Below are 17814 nucleotides of genomic sequence, written 5' to 3' on the forward strand. Positions count from 1 at the left end.
AGAGTGCTGGTAGGCTGTCATCAGTGCTGGACAATACTAGTCAATATGTTACCGGAACCTGGCTGTCTTAGTGGTGGGAACCGGCAGGACAGTGATGTCCTTTAGACCCTGCTGCTCCACTTCCTGGATCTTAATAACTGCTATTTGTAATGGACTAATCGTGTGCGAGCTTTGCGCTGATTGCTGCTAAATGGTCCAATCAGACTTGTGAGTGAAAGAGGGTTGGAGGGAGCTGGGACAGTCCCCACAAAATGGAGACTACTACCCCAGCCTGAGAGACAAAGATAAAGGAGCCCCCGAAGGAAGGAGATAACAACCAGGCAGGACCCCGAAGGAGAGACACCTGCCTCTGAAGAAAAGAAGAGGGTTCTAGCCTCTGAAGAAAGAAGAAAACAAGCATCCAGCAGCCCCTCTCCGAGGAGGGAAGAGAAGCTGAAGGACTCTCTCACAGACTGGGCCTCAGTCCTGTCTCTGACGTTGCCTGAAAGGAGCACCAAAGGCCCTGGGCCTGGTGTCGCAAGAGCTGTTTATTGTTGGTGTAACCTGACAACTCACAAAGAGCTGTTAACACTGAGTGTTTCTGACACCGCCTCTGTGGGAGCAGTAGTGGCCATCACTACTGGCTGGTGCTATCCAGCACTCCTAGTGACCAGTGGCGACCATCGCTGATGGTACCTGGGTGAGAGAGCAGCCACTTGTGGATACAGTGAGCTCTTTGTTTCCCGTGTTTGTAAATAAACCCCCTGGTTGTTATTCCTGGAGTCTAAGGTCTCTTGCAATTGGGCATGTGGGTAAGAACCCACAGACAGTGACTTGTCCTCTTATAGGGCACTGTCCTTTGTTAGTCTATAGCTCTTGGTTTTGGTTTTTGGCATCAGAGCTGTTGGGACCTCTCAGAAAATATGTTTCTATTCCAAGCCATGACACTGTCCCTGGTACTAATCACAAATCTACCTTTCCTAACTCCTTCACTGTCTGGTTTGGGCTTAGACTGAGACTGTGGCAGAACTAGGGACCCCCAGTGGGGAACTCCTCCTTTCCCCTTGATGCCGGAATTGTCAGGCCTAGTCTCCCAGCCAGGAACGGATTCCAGGCTGCAGGGCAGTGCTGATCCCCTCAGCCCTGGTTTCCTTTTCTTCTCTTTCAGAGTGAATGTGAATCATTTGCTCACTCACATCTCAGTCTCCTTCCTTTGGGCAACACTATTTATGACATGTGAAATTGTTGGGGGGCGGGGGCGGCAACAAAAAGCTATGACTTGGGTGTGGGAGAAGGGCCTGGTGCGGGAGAAGGGCCTCCTCAGCTGTGTTTTTCAAGTTATAGCTGTATGAAGTCGTGTTTTACAAAGTATAAAGAAGGATGAAAAAAACGCAAGGGGTGATGCTGGACTCAAGAACAAGGTTTTGTGGGCTGGAGAACATTCTATGAATTTTTTAATAAGAAGCTACAATGTAAGGTCAACATCTGGGGCTTCCAAGTCTAGCGTCTGCATGGGACAATTGCCCACAGACCACACCTCCTTTTCTCTTCTCAGGGTGGGTATCCTGGGGGCTTCCCCTAATTGCTCGTCCAGCATGAGGTAGTCAGGAGGAATTTTGTTTTCCTTCTCCCTCTCTCAAAAGTCTCCAACTAATTTATTTTTAAAAATTCATGGCTGAATAAATGATAGTCTTGCTTGTTGGAGAAAATTAGTTCCTTTTAGAGCATTTAAAATTGCTACAGGGAATGAGCAGTAGGTGCAGATGCATTGAGCCACTGGTGTGGTAACTTTTCAGTTTTGTGGGAGCTGGGATGATAAATCAAAGATAAAAATTAGATATCTCTTAGTTTTTTCAACTCTTAGAATCTATGCTTCCACAAACTAAAGTTTCTAATTCTTGGAAGGATGGGCACTAACAAACTGTAAATATATCTAAACAAAATTCAGTGAGGCTAATCCTGAAAATTAAATAGGACTTCGATGTTCTCAGTGCCTCTTGCCTTCTGAAATGCACTTCTGGTATTTGTTGGCTGGTTCCAATGTGATGGGAATTCCAGGTGTCCAGGAGACAGGGATTGGAGGCTTTTCCAGTTCTTCTTAGACAATTTTTTTTTTTCAAACTCCTCCTGACACGGAAAAGACTGGGATCTATTCACATCAAATGATCCCCAGTAATTCCCATGCTGGCTGTGAAAGTCATCAGATATTGAATTTTTAAATGAATTTGCTGAGTTTAACTAGACTGCTATTGGCTGCTAAACAACTCTAGTTGGCAGTTACATTCCATGAACTAACTCCCATGTTTATTGCACCCCTATGTTTATTGCACTATTTACAATAGGTAAAACCTGGAAACAACCCAAATGCCCCAAAATAGATGACTGGATCAAGAAGATATATGTGTATATATATATATACACACACACACACACACACACACACACACACACACACACAATGGAATATTATTCAGTGATCAAAAAAGATAAACTCATGCCATTAGCAGCAACATGAATGGAGCTAGAAGGAATTATGCTCAGTGAAATAAGCCAGAAGGATAAAGAAAAATATCGGATGGTTTCACTTATCGGAGGAATATAGGGGAACCAAATATGACATCAGTGTAAAAAAAATAACAGTACAAAACACAACAAAGCAAACACAGACAATTATAAATCAGACATACTGCAGGTGAGGAGGAGGGAGAGCGATGAGAGGGAGGTAGGTAGGAGCACAGGGGACTGAGGTGATGGTGCATGGGTACATTGGGGAAGGAAATTCTGTGGGGACTACACCTGAGGTGGTGGGGGGAAGCAAATATTGTTTAAAAATGAACAATGATGTAAAAATTTTTAAAAATTAAAAAAAATTAAGAATTAAAAAAAATCCTTTCTCTTTTAAATGAAGGTGCCTGGCCTCCCTGGTGGTGCAAGGTGTTAAGCACAGCACTGTGAAGCTATCTGCAGCTTCTACAGCACAAGTTAGATCCCCAGCCGGTCAGCCAGGAGCTACATAAATGGTGTAGCAGACCTCTCCTGTCTTGCATGCTGCTCAGCAGTGTGTTTCAGTCAATCTGCCTGGTCTGCTCCCCACTCTGTCTCTTGTGAATTCTCTCACCCCTCACACCTCTGGCCTTACCCCAGTTCTTATATGCATACATAAATAAATCTTTAAAAAATAAATGAAGGTGGCAATAATATTCCATGAAGATGAGGGGAGGAGACATGAGCTTATGCAAGTGAACCCCGATACAGTGTCTGTTAAATTATCTCTTTTTTTGTTCACTTTCTGGTATTAGACCCACTGAACTAAACAACCTAGAGTTCCAAGTCATCTAACAAATGAGCAAAGTCTCCCTCATTAAGACTTACCATCAGATATATCTTTATTTTCTCATACTCATGATGAAAATGCTGAATTTTAAAAATTAAAACAATAATAACAACAAGAAAAACAGTACAGGAGCCTCCCTGGTGGTGCAAGGGGTTAAGCACAGAACTTTGAAGCCTCTGCAGATAAATACTTAGCAGTGTACTTCAGTCAGTCTGCCAGTTCTGTTCCCCTCTGTCTCTGGTAAATCCTCTTACCCTCCGCACCTCTGACCCGTACCCCAATTCTTGTATGCATAAATAAATAAATCTTTAAAAAAAGCGGTACCGAAAGGGACATTTTCTGTACATTGTGCCACCACAGGCAAACTTTAATTCAAAACCAAAAGCATGGGCCTCTCCAGTGGTGCAGCGGTTGAGCGCTGTGTTGCGAAACTGCCCACAGCCTCTGCAGTGCCGGTTCGATCCCTGGCCACTGGGTGAGGGTTCCACATGCCACGCAGACCTCTCCTGCCGCCTGCTGTTCCCCTCAGCTGTGTACTTCATCAGTCTGACTGCTCTGCTCCCTGCTCTGGCTCTGGTGAATTCTCTCACCCTCCCTCGCTTCTAACTGTACCCATTGCTTTTGTAAATAAATAAATAAATAAATCTTAAAAACAAAACAAAACAAAAAAACAAAACAAAACAAAACAAAAGCAACAAAAAAACCCACCAAAACCAAATGCAGATGGACATACTAATTCGGAAAGCTGACACAATTGTCTTAAATGTCCATGTACTTTGTCATTAAAGATCATTTATACTGTCTACCACAGTGTTTAAATTTAGGGGCATATCCTGTGTGGGGGACTTATGAATGGGCATTGCAGGTTTCCCTCCCATACTTCCCGATTTAGTTGGACTTTGCATTTCTTACAGGGAATTCTGGAAAGTCTGGTTCAAGGAGTATAAACCACAGCTTTAACCTCTTGGCACTGCATTCAATTCTATCTGTGCTGCTGTGGCACTATGTTGGTGTGAACTGCTCATATTCATTAAGGAGCACCCAGCTGATTCTCCTGCAGATTGACCATGAATTTATTTTGTGAAACACTGTCAGAGGTGTGAACAGGAAAGGAGGACATCATCTCAAGAGAGCAGACACATTCAGAGTTCATTAGACTTGGTCCTGGGGTAAAAGAAGAAGGAGGAGAAGCTCCTTCAGTCCAGGCCCTTCATTTTTCCTCCATTATACCCTTGCCCCACCTATTGCCCTTGTCTCTTTTTTTTTTTTTTTTTAGAGGCATGTATTATTTATTTATTTATTTGTTTGTTTGTTTATTGTACATGCACTGGGTACAGTCAGAAGCGCGGGAGGGTGAGAGAATTTACCAGAGCCAGAGCAGGGAGCAGAGCAGGCAGAAGGACCGAAGTACACTGCTAAGGGGAGCAGCGGGAGAGGCAGGAGAGGTCTGCGCGCCATGTGGGACCCTTCTCTGGTGGCCGGGGAGCAGCCGGGGATTGAACCGGCCCTGCAGAGGCTGCGGGCAGCTTCGCAACCCAGCGCTCAACCGCTGCGCCATAGGGGAGGCCCTGCCCTTGTCTCTTTCTTCAGTTTCTGCTTCCCCCTTCATCAGCTGATTTGTGGCCCTGGTCTTCACTCTAGCAGGCCTCTATGTTTCTTTGATTTCTCCATCCCAGGGAATTGAAGGGCCACATGACTCGTATTCCAGACTCCCGAGCCACTCCCATTGCAGAGCTAATGCTGCAGTTGGAACTCCAATTACTCCCAAACCCTAGCGAACCTCAAGATCAGGAGAAGAAGCAATATAGTGTCAACATCCAAATTGTGCTTTAGTGTCAAAGCAAATAAAGCTTAATCTTCACTATTAAGAACTCCACAGGGAAGTTTTTATGTAAATATCTAACTACAAAACTGTGGCCCAAAGAAAATCCTACACTTTGCTCTGTTGGAAAATATCTACCTCAGCCCTAACAGGCCAGCTCAGAAGATACTGAAGCCAACAAGACAATAGATTTTTGTTTCTTTGTTTTAATGTGATGAACCCCATGTCTCAAAGCAAAGGAAACATCTGGATACTCCACAGTCCAAGTCATGTTTACCAGTTGCTGGGTGAAAAAGCACAAAGACAACTGTTTTCTCACTTCCATAGAACAATTTTTAGGATGAACTATTCAAATGATTGTGTGGCAATGAACATAAGAGTGCATAGATACCTTTAAATTAGTGTCTCTGCATTCTTCAGGTAGATCCAAAGGAGTTGAAATTCTGTGTCACATAATAGACACACATTTAATATTTTTAAAACCCTCCACACTGTTATCAATAGGGGTTAGACTAGTCTATATTCCCATGAACAGTATAAGAAGACTCATTTTTTCCCTCTAAATCCTTGCTAAAACTTGTTTATGATTTTTTTATAGGGGCCATGCTCACAAGTGTGGGTTTGTATTTTCTGGATGATAAGCAATGATGAACAACTTTTCTTGTGCTCATTGGTCCTCTGTATGCCTTTTTTGAGGAAAAGCCTATTCAGTTTTTCTGCCCATTCTGGGATTGGGTTATACATATTTTCTTGGTTTTGATATGTATAAGTTCTTTGTAGATCTTGGATATTAGCCTTTTGTGAGTTTATGGCATGCAAAAAATCTCCCATTCTTAGGGTCTCTTTTTTATTTTAGTGACAGATTATTTTGCTGTACAGAAACTTTTACATTAGATGTACTTCCAATTGTTTATAGTCTCTTTTGTTTCTAGTTGGAGATGAAGCCACAAGATATTGAAGATAATTTGGATTGTTTTCCAAATTTTTTTTTATTATTTTATGTATTTGTGTTTGTATGTTTCAGGTTTTACATACAAATCTTTTAACTTTTACGAGTTAAATTTTGTGTATGCCATAAGATAGTTTCATATTTTTTAATAAAGATGTATTATTATTATTTTTGTTATTTATGCATACAGGAACAGGGGTCTAAGCCAGAGGTGCATGAAGTGAGATGAATCACCAGAGACAGAGTTTGGAACAATTAGCAGATCTGCTGAAATACACTGCTAAACTAGCAGATCTGCTGAAATACACTGCTAGCAGATCTGCTGAAATACACTGCTAAAAGGAACAGTGGGCGAGACAGGAGAGATCTGCTGCACCATGTGGGTTAGCTCCCTGGTCAGGGATTGAACTCATGCTGCAGTGGCTGGTGATAGCTTGATATCACTGTGATTTAACCCTTTCACGAACAAGAAGGCCTGATCGTTTCATTGTTTTGCATATGGCTGTCCAGTTTTCCCAACATCATTCATTGAAGAGACTTTCCTTTCTCCAATGCAGATTCTTTGCTCTTAAGTTGTACATTAAATGTTCATATATGTGCAGGTTTATTTCTGGGCTTTTAATTCGATCCCATTGGTCTATGTCTCTCTTTTTGTTCCAGTACCACACTGTTTTATATATTATAGCTTTAGGTGAGATATCATCATCCATCTTTTTTTATTTTTTATTTTTTGGTCAGATTGCTTTTATTATTTGACTTTTTTTTGTGGTTCCATATGAATTTCATAACATTTGTTCTTTATCTTTGAAGAATGTTATTGAAATTTTGATAAGAATTTCATTGACTCTGTATATATCTTTGGGTAATTGGCCATTTTTACAACATCAGTTCTTCTCCATGAGCAGGGAATGCAATTCCATTTCTTTTTGCCTTCTTCTATTTCTTTAGTAATGCCTTAGAATTTTTTGTTGTATAAATCTTTCACTTCATTTGTTAAGTTTACTCCTAGGTATTTACTTATTTTTGATGCAATTGTAAATTTGATTGTCTTCTTCATTACTTACATTGCTATCCCATTGTTTGTGTATAGGAAGGAAAATGTTTTTTATACATTGAATATGTAGCCTGTCAGTTTGCTCAACTAGCTTATTTTTTCAAGCAGCATTTTAATGGAGTTGTTAGGATTTTCCTTCCCTTGTCAAAAATGACTTTCTCATGGTTTTGGAAATCAAATAAAATCATCATATTCAACGTAGAAGGGGTAACTAGACCAAACTTGACTTCTAAGCTGTTGTTGGTCTCTTGACAATTGGATAGGATATGACCAAGGCCATCAAACAAAAATCTAACATATCTTAAAAGTCTGAAAAACAGTTAATAAAATATGATTTTCTAGAAAACTCAAATTTAATCAATGTGGAATTAAGGACCTGTGATGACTCTTGTGAACATTAACTTGGAACATTCAATATGATGATAAACCAAATTAGCATCCAACCCCTATCTTCAAACAAAGACTTGGTCATGCCAATGGAATCGAATAGAAAATCCAGAAATAAACCCACAGATTTATGATCAACTAATCTTTGACAAAGGAGCAAAGACTATGCATTGGAGCAAAGAAAGTTTGTTCAATAAATGGTGCTGGGAAAACTGGGTCGCTACATGCAAAAGAGTGAAGCTTGACCACTACCTCACACCATACACAAAAATCAACTCAAAATGGATTAAAGAACTAGACATAAGACCCGAAGCCATAAAATACATAGAAGGAAATATAGGCGAAACACTACGTGATATTCATATCAAAGACATCTTTACAGATACATCACCCAAAGCAGTGATAGTGAAGGCAAAGATAAACAGCTGGGACTACATCAAATTAAAGAGTTTCTGCACAGCAAAAGAGACAATAACAAAAACAAAGAGAAACCCCGCCAACTGGGAGAACATTTTTACACACAACACTAATGATAAAGGACTGATCACAAAAATCTGCAAAGAGCTGATGAAACTCAACAACAACAAAGAAAAGAATCCAGTCAAAAAATGGGCAGAAGAGCTAAAAAGAAACTTCTCTGAAGAGGAAATGCAAATGGCCAACAGGCATATGAAAAAATGTTCAACATCACTTGTCATCAGGGAAATGCAAATCAAAACTACCATGAGATACCATCTTACACCAGTGAGAATGGCACATATTAAAAAAACTAGCAACAACAAATGTTGGCGAGGGTGTGGGGAAAAAGGAACTCTTCTGCACTGTTGGTGGGAGTGCAAACTGGTCCAACCACTATGGAGAGCTGTGTGGAGATTTCTGGACCTACTAAACATAGAGCTTCCATATGATCCAGCAATTCCACTCCTAGGTATTTACCCAAAGGACACAGAAACATCAATTCCAAAGAACACCTGCACCCCTATGTTTATAGCAGCACTGTTTACAATAGCTAAGCTTTGGAAACAACCCAAATGCCCAAAAATAGATGACTGGATCAAGAACATGTGGTACATATATACCATGGAATATTACTCAGCATTCAAAAAAGATAAACACATGCAATTTGCAGCAACATGGATGGTGCTGGAAGGAATCATGCTCAGCGAAATAAGCCAGAAAGAAAAAGAAAAATACCGGATGGTCTCACTCATAGCAGGAATCTAGAAAACTTAAATAAGGGACCAGGAAAATGAATAACTATATGAAAGTGAAAATCAAAATCAACAAAAAACTATGAATCAGAGACACTTTTTGGGAGGTGGGGGCGGGAGGGGAGGGATTGGTGTCAGAATGGGGGGGTTGCAATTGTATGGGGGATATAAAAATAAAATTTATTATTTAAAAAAATGAAAAAAAAAAAAAAAACAACCAAAGACTTGGTCTTTGTTTGGTCATGTCTGAAATAACCACTGACAGGGAGTCTGTTCATTCATTTGGTCATCAGAGATATGACCAAAAACCAAAATACAACTTTTCTTGGAAAAAGGGAAGAGGATGAGGCCATATTGAATTCCCGTTAAGGGAAGAAGGCTTTCTGGGAACCTGACCAGACAAGGATACTTGGGAAGAGAATAAAGTGTCACTTCTACAGCTCAAGATGAAGATTGGAGGACCTGTGTATGGTTGGTTAGATGAAAAAGAAAGGTCCCCGTCATTGTGCTCAGTGAACCTGGTGTATTTTCCTTATGCAGAGTGTAAAATAGTCTTGGTGGCTGCCCAGTAGGGTGGGTGGGTGGAAATAAGCATTTGCAGCCACTGCCCCTGCTCAGGTAACTCTGAGTCACACCAGGTGTCTGTCTGTGGCCACTGACAAGTGTCACTTAAACTTCTGACCCTCCTTCCTTTTCCTCATCAAGACTACTATGGACCCTTTTGATTCCAACCATGTTGTCTGACAATATTCTCATCTGTCTTGATTACTAGCAGTCATTTCCCTTTGAATTTTCTGATTGTTCAAAAACACACTAGCTCAATGCCTTGAGAGGTTGTGCACCAGTGTTTCTGATTTGGCATGACTCTGCTTCCAGCCTATCAGTTACAATTGCTAGGCTGACTTCTGCAAAGCCACAGAAAGCCTCAGTGAATACTCTGAACCCTAAATGAAGACATTGAAATCAGCTGCAAGCTGTGGGTTAATGAAATTATGTATTCATTGTTCTGGATCAGAACAAGAAAAAGAATTGGACACAAACTACATATCATGAACAAATGGAGTCATGCAAAAATAACACAAAGTAGAAAAATGACCTTGCTTCCTGGCTTGCATCTTCTGTGAGCTATATGCAGACACCAAGTTGTAGTACAACTTTCTCTTCTGACAATTTCCTACATTGATTTTTGGCATTTGGAAGTTGTCAAATGCTCATGGAGAGCAGAGGAAATTCATTTCAATCAGACAACTAGACCCAGTACCAGAATAAAGAAAAACCTTGGCTTACTTTCCCTGAATTAAACATGTGTGTTGAAAATAAAAAAAGTCATACATATTATAGACCTACAGGCAGTAAAAGAATCAGGGTGATTGTACATTGTTCATTAAGAGAGAGTGATCACTCTGTAATATTTTCCATTGATAACTGAATCATTTAGTCAATTTAATGGCCTCCATATCTCTTTCTTCCCAACATCCTGTTGCTCTCTATCAGCGTTTTAATCTAGAGAAAAATATGAGGAAAATATTGGGATATGCAATGAACTTTTCTTTAGTGCCCAAATTCTGGAGGGCTGATTTGATGCAGTTCAATATGTCTATCTCTGGCTCAAAGTTCCTAGACCAAACATTTGCAGGATTAATCTCATTGTGGAACACAAACAATGAAAATGACTTTCTGAGATGTGGTTCCTATTGACAGAGGTGATAACAGTAGTAGATCAAAGTCCATACACAACTACAAACTGTACCAGTGTGGTATAGGATATGCCAATAGCTCTTGATAGATCAAAGATCTCTGCAAATTTGACCCTGTAGTTCTGAAGTCCCCCCTTGCTATTTGTTTTGAACTTTCCTCTATTGAGATCCCTCTTCAAGAATTATATAGTTTCTCAAATGTAGTTACAAATCTAGGGCTTGTCTAGCCCAGAGAAAGAAGACATTATGTCATCAGTAGCATGTTCCTGCTGTGTGGGCATATAGCTTCAGTGCTAACCAGGTTAGTACTTTAGTACTAACCAGGCCCAAGCCTGAGAGAATCAGACCAGATTGGGTGTGTTCAGGGTGGTATAGCCATAAGCTTATATAATATGTTCTTTGTGTCTTATGCTTAACTAGTTCTAGCCTTTAAAATAAGAGATAGAGCTTCCCCTGTAGCACAGGTGGTTGAGCGCCACACTGTGAAGCTGTCCACAGCCTCTGCAGTGCTGGTTTGATCCTGGCCGACTGGTGAGGGACCCACATGGCATGGCAGACCTCTCTTGTCACACCCGCTGCTCCCTTCAGCAATGTATTTCGTCAGTCTTCCTGTTCTGTTCCCTACTCTGTCTCTGGTGAATCCTCTCACCATCCCGCAAATCTGGCCTGTATCCTGGTTCTTGTATAAATAAATAAATAAATCTTTAAAAAAAAAGAGATAAAACTGACACTACCGTATTTTCTACTTGAGTGTTTTTCTCACTCAGTCTTTAGCCATCTTGATGCCAAATAAAAATAATTCAGAGGGAATTTTGATAAAAATAACCATGAGATTTACATTATATCATTGATGTTCTGGTCAGGACACATCCTTGCAGTTAGTAAGTGGTTTAGCTTTCTTCACACCACAGATTATAATGATTCCATCACCATGGATTGCTAGGTATTGCTAATAATAGACATCCACCTTCAATTCTCTCTTTTATTCTTAGAGCCCCAGGATTTTTGATGTTAAGGAAACAAAAGCTGTAGTTCCCTTAGGTCTGCAATTTAGGAACTGGCTTCCAAAGATATCATGTGCATCAGTAATGATCTTTTTCAGAAATAAGCCCGAGTGGAAAATACTGAATATGGTATAATCAATCCCAGTTTATGGCTTTCGAAGCCAATGATCCCATAGTCTCCTGAATTTTCTCTTCTCTTTGTTCCTCCATACAATATCCACAAATCTTTCACAGGTAGCACAACTGGAACTTCTTCTTTGTTTGTTACTGTTTTGTTTCCCCTGAACTTGTTTCAGCATATTTAGCTATGTCTAAAGTGTATAATTTGAAAGTGAGCAGGATCATAGTCCATGTAGGGGTTGATGAATCCTGACCTTCTTTCAACGGCACATTACTTACAAACATATTAAGTTATGATGTGACCACTTTTCAGGGATCTGAGCTTCTAATAAAAAGAGGCTAATTATAAAACTAGAAAGCTCATACCAACAAACTCCAAGTTGAAAAATTGCAATGATGAGAATATGGCCAAGAGCCAAGTCATTAGCAAATCCCAGCTTACCTGCTACAATGGGAGAGGTGGAAACACGCACCTGAATTATCAAACATACACCAGGCACTGTGTCAGTCCCTTTGTGCCTCAGCTCATGTACATGCACAATCCCAGTGAGAGAGTGGCATTCCTATCTCCATTTTACAAAGAGTAAGTAAAGTTCAGAGAAGGTGGTAACTCTCAAAAGGTCATAGCCCAGATTCAAACGTTTTAAGTTATTTCTTTTAGAACACTGAAAATACTTAAGCTATTTAATTGCTGGACTGTATTTTATGAAATGAATTCCCCAAAGCACAGGGCTGCTTGAGACAAAATAGTTTTTCTCATCAGCTTTTGCATCCTCAAGTCTGGAGTTCTAATTCTGAACATTTTCCATCTTCTTTCTGGAGAGTTATCCTTCCATTAATGTTTTTAGGAATATATCTTGAGCTATTTCTCTTGTAAAGCAAGGATACGAGCTTCTTTCTCCAAACTGTAAAGTAAGGATACTAGGTTCTTTCTCCAAATTGTAACCAAGGGCTAAAGCAAAAGACTTACAAGTGGTACCCCCTGGAGGGGGGTGCTTGTGAGAATGAATAGCCCCAGAAAAAATATGAATAAAATATGGATGGGGGTGGAGATTCTAATAAAAAAATATAAGTGTCTGCAGAAGCAGGCCGAGGATTTAGCATTCAGGATTTCACCATTTTTGGATCTTCACCAATTCTTGGGTCAGCCATTTTTGCCGCCACCAAGCCAATTTTCCAGAAGGCTGTTGTGGGCCTCTGAAAGATGTGGAGAGGCTTCCAGCTATCAACTTCAGTAAGAAAAATGTAGAGGCTTTGCAGGTAGCCAAGTGACTGAAACTGTTTTCAGTTCTGTGGCCACTATACCCTGGAAAGGAAAGCTAAGGCCCAGAGGTGGGCACCTCACTGAGGTGGATGAGCGTGGGCCATTTGTCAGGTAAGATGCTGCAGCTGCTGTTTTCTTTTCTTTTTTTTTTTTTCACTTGAGCCAAGTATTATGATACATATTTTCTAATTACTTTTATTTTTTTTTATTAAATAATAAATTTTATTTTTATATTCTCCCATACAACTGCACATGCCCCATTCTGACCCCAATCCCTCCCCTCCCGGCCCCCACCCCCCAAAAAGTGTCTCTGGTTCATAGTTTTTTGTTGATTTTGATTTTCACTTTCTTATAGTTATTCATTTTCCTGATCCCTTATTTAAGTTTTCTAGATTCCTGCTATGAGTGAGACCATCCGGTATTTTTCTTTTTCTTTCTGGCTTATTTCGCTGAGCATGATCCCTTCCAGCGCCATCCATTTGCCACAAATTGCATGTGTTTATCTTTTTTGAATGCTGAGTAATATTCCATGGTATATATGTACCACATCTTCTTGATCCAGTCATCTATTTTTGGGCATTTGGGCTGTTTCGAAAGCTTAGCTATTGTAAATAGTGCTGCTATAAACATAGGGGTGCAGGTGTTCTTTGGAATTGATGTTTCTGTGTCCTTTGGGTAAATACCTAGGAGTGGAATTGCTGGATCATATGGAAGCTCTATGTTTAGTAGGTCCAGAAATCTCCACACAGCTCTCCATAGTGGTTGGACCAGTTTGCATTCCCACTAACAGTACAGGAGAGTTCCTTTTTCTCCACAACCTCGCCAACATTTGTTGTGCCATTCTCACTGGTGTAAGATGGTATCTCATGGTAGTTTTGATTTGCATTTCCCTGATGACAAGTGATGTTGAACATTTTTTCATATGCCTGTTGGCCATTTGCATTTCCTCTTCAGAGAAGTTTCTTTTTAGCTCTTCTGCCCATTTTTTGACTGGATTCTTTTCTTTGTTGTTGTTGAGTTTCATCAGCTCTTTGCAGATTTTTGTGATCAGTCCTTTATCATTAGTGTTGTGTGCAAAAATGTTCTCCCAGTTGGTGGGGTTTCTCTTTGTTTTTGTTATTGTCTCTTTTGCTGTGCAGAAGCTCTTTAATTTGATGTAGTCCCAGCTGTTTATCTTTGCCTTCACTATCACTGCTTTGGGTGATGTGTCTGTAAAGATGTCTTTGATATGCAAATCATGTAGTGTTTCACCTATATTTCCTTCTATGTATTTTATGATTTCAGGTCTTATGTCTAGTTCTTTAATCCATTTTGAGTTGATTTTTGTGTATGGCGTGAGGTAGTGGTCAAGCTTCATTCTTTTGCATGTAGCAACCCAGTTTTCCCAGCACCATTTATTGAACAAACTTTCTTTGCTCCAATGCATAGTCTTTACTCCTTTGTCAAAGATTAGTTGACCATAAATCTGTGGGTTTATTTCTGGATTTTCTATTCGATTCCATTGGTCTGTATGTCTGTTCTTGTTCCAATACCATGCAGTTTTGATGATTATGACTTTGTAGTAGAGTTTGAAGTCTGGGAGTGTGATGCCTCCATTTCCTTCTTTTTGTTTCAGGAGAGCTTTGGCTATTCGGGGTTTTTGGTGATTCCATATGTATTTCATCAATAATTGTTCTATTTCTTTGAAGAATGACATTGAAATTTTGATTGGAAAAGCATTGAATCGGTATATTGCTTTTGGTAGGATGGCCATTTTAATAATGTTTATTCTTCCAATCCATGAGCAGGGGATGTCTTTCCATTTCTTTGTGTCTTCTTCTATTTCTTTTAACAGTGTTTTATAATTTTCTTTGTATAGGTCCTTTACCTCTTTTGTTAGATTTATTCCCAAATATTTGATTTTTTTTTGTTTCGATAATAAAAGGGATTTTTTTTTATTTCTTCTTCTTCAGATTTATTGTTTGTGTATAGGAAGGCTACTGACTTTTGCGTGTTGATTTTGTATCCTGCCACTTTACTGAATTGATTGATAAGTTGAATTAGTTTTTCTGTGGAGTTTTTGGGGTTCTCTATGTATATTATCATATCATCTGCAAATAGTGATAGTTTGACTTCTTCTTTTCCTATTTGGATTCCTTGGATGTCTTTCTCTTGTCTTATTGCTCTGGCTAGGACTTCCAGTATTATATTGAAAAGCAGTGGTGAGAGTGGACATCCTTGTCTTGTTCCAGATCTTAATGGAATTGCTTTCAGCTTTTCACCATTGAGGATGATACTGGCTGTTGGCTTGTCATAGATGGCCTTTATGATGTTGAGGTATGTTCCTTGTATCCCAAGAATTTCAAGGGCTTTTATCATGAATGGGTGTTGCACTTTGTCGAAAGCTTTCTCAGCATCTATTGATATTATCATATGGTTTTTATATTTCTTTTTGTTGATGTGTTGGATAACGTTGATTGATTTTCTGATGTTAAACCATCCTTGTGTCCCTGGAATGAATCCTACTTGGTCGTGGTGAATTATCTTATGGATGCATTGTTGGATTCTGATAGCTAAAATTTTATTGAGGATTTTTGCATCAGTGTTCATTAGGGAGATTGGCCTGTAGTTTTCCTTTTTTGTGTTGTCCTTATTCGGTTTTGGTATTAGTGTAATGTTGGCTTCATAGAACGTGTTTGGTATTGTCCCTTCCTTCTCAATTTTTTGGAAGAGTTTGTGAAGGATAGGCACTAATTCGTCTCTGAATCTTTGGTAGAATTCATTTGTAAATCCATCAGGTCCTGGGCTTTTGTTTTTGGGAAGGTTTTTGATTACCATTTCAATTTCGCTGCTTGTAATTCGTCTGTTTAGGTGTTCTATTTCTTCTTTATCTAGCTTTGGGTGATTGTAGAGTTGTAGGAATTTGTCCATCTCCTCTAGATTGTTGAACTTGTTTCCATATAACTGTTCATAGTAGTTACTGATTATTCTTTTGATTTCTGCTGTGTCCGTTGTGATTTCTCCTCTTTCACTGATGATCCTGTTTATTTGTGCTTTCTCCCTTTTTTCCTTTGTGAACCTGGCTAGTGGTTTGTCTATTTTATTGATTTTTTCAAAGAACTAGCTCTTGGTTTCATTGATCTTTTGGATTGTTTTTTTAGTTTCAATTTCATTTATTTCTGCTTTGGTTTTTATTATTTCTTTTCTTCTACTGGTTTTGGGGTTTTTTTGTTGTTCTTTTTCTAGATCTCTGAGCTTCGAGATTAGGTTGTTTCTATGAGTTCTTTCTTGTTTTTTGATGTGAGCTTCTATTGCTATATATTTTCCTCTTATTACTGCTTTTGCTGCATCCCATACATTTAGGATATTAGTGTCCTCCTTGTCATTCAATTCAAAGAATTTTTTAATTTCTTCTTTGATCTCCTCGTTAGTCCAGTGGTCTTTCAGTAGTGTGGTTTTTAATCTCCATGAGGTAGGATAGTTCCTTGCCTTCTTTTTATGGTTTATTTCTAGTTTGATGCCTTCATGGTCAGAAAAAATGGTTGGTATGATTTCCATCTTGGTGTATCTGTTGATGTTTGTCTTGTGCCCCAGTATGTGGTCGATCCTGGAGAATGATCCATGTGCGCTTGAGAAAAATGTGTACTCCGTTTTTTTTGGGTTTAGTGTTCTATAGATGTCTGTTAAGCCCAAATGCTCTAGGTCCTTATTTAGAGCTTTAGTTTCTTTACTTATTTTTTGTCTTGTTGATCTATCCATTGTTGATAGTGGTGTGTTGAAGTCTCCCACTACCTATGTGTTTTCTCTGATGTCTGTTTTCAGAGAGGACAACAGTTGTCTGATATAGTTTGGTGCTCCTTCGTTTGGTGAGTATATGTTAATGAGTGTTATTTCTTCTTGAAGTATTGTCCCCTTGATCATAATGTAGTGGCCACTGGGGTCTCTTTTTATTTTTTTGAGTTTGAAGTCTGTTTTATCTGATATAAGTATAGCTGTTCCTGCTTTCTTTTTTGGTCCATTTGCTTGTAGGATTGTTTTCCATCCTTTAACTTTAAGCCTATTTTTATCTTTTGTAGCTAAATGTGTTTCCTGGAGACAGCAAAAGGTTGGGTTTTGTTTCTTAATCCAGGCTGCAACTGTGTCTTTTTATTGAAGAGTTTAGTCCATTTACATTTAGAGTTAATATTGATATGTTAGCATCTGTATTTGCCATTGTGTTTGTCTTTCCTTTGATTTTATTTATTTATTCTTTTAATAACTTTTTTTTTTTTTTGGTCTTCTTTCGTTGTTATTCATCCCTCTGAGGTTCTGGCTTTAGGATTCCTTGTAGTATTTTTTGGAGTGGGGGTTTATTCGTAATGAAATTCTGGAGTTTCTCTTTGTCTGGGAAGGTCCATATTCTTTCTTCAAAGAGGAAGGAGAGCTTTGCGGGATAGAGTATTCTTGGTTGGCATCTGTTTTCTTGGAGTCTGTTGACTATGTCCCTCCACTCTCTCCTTGCCCGTAGTGTTTCTTCAGAGAAGTCTGATGTCAGCCTGATTGGTTTTCCGTTGAATGTTATCTGTCTCTTCCCTCTTGTCAGCTTCATTATTTTTTCCTTGTCCTGGATTCTTGCTGTTTTCAGTGTCAGTTGTCTGGTGCTATGTTGGCAGCTCCGGTGAGCATCTCCTGTTTCATCTTCTGCTATCTTCGTGAGTTCAAACCTGGCCTATTGTCTGGTTGCATGTTCTAGGCCTTATGTGGTAGGAAGATGCCAACTTGGGACGTTGGCCTTTTGTTTGGGATAGGTCTTTAAAACACTGCTTTAGGTGAGGTGAACAGCCATGTGTGGCCTCAGTGACTTTTGCATTTCCTTGTTTGTTCAATGAATTCCATATTGTTCTCTGAACCTGAGTACTTTTGTAATTGTGTGTGAGTGAAGAACTCAGACCGTGATAGGTAAACTATTTGGGCAGTGTCCTTGGCCAGTTTTAGTGCCCCTTTCCGCCCAACACCAAACCATTAAGGATCCTTT

The sequence above is a fragment of the Talpa occidentalis genome, unplaced genomic scaffold, assembly GCF_014898055.3.
Source record: "Talpa occidentalis isolate TD23 unplaced genomic scaffold, MPIMG_talOcc4v2.1 talOcc4.10, whole genome shotgun sequence".
NCBI classification, from domain to species: Eukaryota; Metazoa; Chordata; class Mammalia; order Eulipotyphla; family Talpidae; genus Talpa; species Talpa occidentalis.